The sequence below is a fragment of the Triticum aestivum genome, chromosome 5D (assembly GCF_018294505.1).
Source record: "Triticum aestivum cultivar Chinese Spring chromosome 5D, IWGSC CS RefSeq v2.1, whole genome shotgun sequence".
Taxonomy (NCBI): Eukaryota; Viridiplantae; Streptophyta; class Magnoliopsida; order Poales; family Poaceae; genus Triticum; species Triticum aestivum.
In genome coordinates this window covers 526,591,030-526,594,243 of record NC_057808.1, presented here as the reverse complement: position 1 = coordinate 526,594,243, position 3,214 = coordinate 526,591,030, and positions in this window count along the sequence as shown.

The window sequence follows — 3,214 nt, the reverse complement described above, 5'->3', positions numbered from 1 at the left end:
ACGCCCTCGCCGCCCCTGTCGTGGCTGTCGGCGTCGCCGTCGCCGTCGCCAGCCGCCCCCGCTCTAAGCCGCCGCGCCGCCCCGTCCCTATTTTTTATTTTTATTAGATTGAATTTTTGTTCATATGTATATAACGTATATATGTATGTATGTGGTTGTATGTATGTTCAGAGCATGTTTTTTATTAGATTTATTAGATTAATTTTTTGTTCATATCAGGGAGGCGGTCGATATACCCCCTCCCCGATAACTTCGACATGAAGGGGGGGGTCGATATACCCCCTCCCCGATAACTTCGACATGAGCGGCAAAAGTTAGATTTTTAGAAAAGTTTTATCTAGGAAGAAAGAACAAGAGAAGAAAAAGAAGGAGAGGAAAAAGGGGAGAAAAAAGAGAAGAAGAGGAGAAAAAAATAAGAATAGAAAGAAGGAGAAAAAGAAGAGAAGAAGAGGAGAGGAAGAAGAGGAAAAAAATAAGAAGAGGAAGAAGAAGAAAAAAGAGGAGAAGAAGAAGGAATAGAGGAGAAGAAGAAAAAATAGATTTAGGGTGTTGAGGATCGCCGAGGGATCGAGGGTCGAGAACTAGGGTAGAGGGTCGAGGGTCACCGAGGGGTCGAGGGCCGCCAAGGGTTCGAGGGTCGAGGGTCGTCGAGGGGTCGAGGGTCGAGGGTCATCGAGGGGTCGAGGGTCGAGGAACGCCAAGGGGTCGAGAGGTTGCCTTGTGTCAAAGTATTAAAGAAATCCATGGCTTCATCATTAGCCGGAAGTAACCGGGGCATGATGGTACGAAGTTCTCCAAAGTTATTTTGGAACGGAGTCCCGGATAGGATAATTCGCCTTTTGGTACTAATTTCAGCAAAGGCCTTCCAAATAGCGATATTCGGAAGGGTCTTGCTGAAATTTGTACCAAAAAGCGAATTATCCTATCTGGGATTCCATTCCAAAATAACTTTGGAGAGCTTCGTACCATCCTATGCCTGTTACTTTCGCCTAATGATGAAGACATGGTTTTGTTGAATCCTTTGACACTAGACAAACGTGACATGAGGGGGTCGAGGGTTGGGAATTAGGGTAGAGGGTCCACTACTAGGGAAAAGCCTAGCAGCAGCGCGGGTTTTTGGCCTACCAGTAGCGCGGGCACCGTCGCTACTAATGGGGCGCTACAGCTAACCCATAGCAGCAGCGCGTGCGCGCCCGCGCTGCTGCTATACAAGTGTAGCAGCAGCGTTCTGCGTGGAAGCTCGCTAAGGGAGTCCTGGATTAGGGGGTCCTCGGACAGCCGGACTATATACCTCTGCCGGACTGTTGGACTATGAAGATACAAGACTCAAGACTTCGTCCCGTGTCCGGATGGGACTCTCCTTTGCGTGGAAGGCAAGCTGGGCAATACGCATATGTAGATCTCCTCCCTTGTAACCGACTCTGTGTAACCCTAGCCCACTCCGGTGTCTATATAAACCGGAGGGTTTAGTCCGTAGGACAACAACAATCGTAATCATAGGCTAGCTTCTAGGGTTTAGCCTCTACGATCTCGTGGTAGATCAACTCTTGTAATACTCACATCATCAAGATCAATCAAGCAGGAAGTAGGGTATTACCTCCATCGAGAGGGCCCGAACCTGGGTAAACATTGTGTCCCCCGCCTCCAGTTACCATCCGCCTTAGATGCACAGTTCGGGAGCCCCTACCCGAGATCCGCCGGTTTTGACACCGACATTGGGGCTTTCATTGAGAGATCCACTGTGCCGTCACCATTAGGCTTGACGGCTCCTTCGATCATCAACAACGATGCGATCCAGGGTGAGGTTTTTCTCCCCGGACAGATCTTCGTATTCGGCGGCTTCGTACTGCGGGCCAACTCGCTTGGCCATCTAGAGCAGATCGAAAGCTACGCCCCTGGCCGTCAGGTCAGGTTTGGAAGCTTAAACTATACTACCGACATCCGCGGAGACTTGATCTTTGACGGATTCGAGCCCATGTCAGGTGCGCCTCACAGTCACGACGAGCACGACTTAGCTCTGCCGTCAGACGGTGTTCAGGAGATCACACCTGTGGCTACTCCGGCCCTAGATCTGGAGCCGATCGCGCCATCCAAGGACGGGTGGATGGACCCCGCCTCGGAGGCCGCACACTTAGTGGCGATAGAGCCGAATACGGACTTCACCTCCTATGAGACCTGTGTCGCCGGATCCTTGGATTCGTCCCCGGCCACAGGCTCCGAACCGCGTGCGTCCAGGCCTATCAAATCTGATTGGGCGCCGATCATGGGGTTTATCTCCGCGGATATCTTTCAGCACTCGCCCTTTGGCGATGTGCTAAATTCCCTAAGGTCTCTCTCCTTGTCAGGAGGCCCTTGGCCGAAATATGTCCGGCTCGAGCGGGAAGCGGACGACGAAGAAATTCGTTCCCCACCCACCACCCACTTAATAGCCACTGTCGATGATTTAACCGACATGCTCGATTTCGGCTCTGAAGACATCGATGGTATGGACGACGATGCAGGAGACGAACAGGAACCACCGCCCACAGGGCGCTGGACTGCCACCTCATCATATGATATATACATGGTGGACAACCCCAAAGAAGGCGATGGCGATAAGGCAACGGAGGATAATCCCTCCAAGAAGCAATCCAAGCACCGGCGTCAGCAGCGCTGCTCTAAGTCACGGCATAGCAAAAGCAGCGATACCGACACAAGAGACAATAAAGCTCTGGATAGTGCCAAAGACGAAGACAATCCCCTCCAGCCATGCCTTGAGCAGGAGGATGAACAAGCTAGCCCTCAGGAACATGCAGCGGATGGAGAATCAGAGGATGACAATTACATGCCTCTCTCCGAAGACGAGGTGAGCCTCGGCGACGAAGAATTTATCATGCTTGAGGATCCCGTCGAGCAGGAGCGCTTCAAGCGCCGGCTTATAGCGACAACAAATAGCCTGAAGAAAAAGCAACAATAGCTTCGGGCTGATCAAGATCTCCTAGCGGATAGATGGACTGAGGTCCTGGCGGCCGAGGAATACGAACTCGAACGCCCAACCAAGAGTTACCCAAAGCGCAGGTTGCTACCCCAACTTGAGGAAGAAGCATTAAAACCTACATTACCAGCGTACGATGCGGCTGATCGGCCACCTCGTGGCCGAGACAGAGTGGCACATCAGCCCGAAGTCCAGCCCGCACCCCGCCGCCATTCAAACAAAAATACCAAGGCCCGGGGC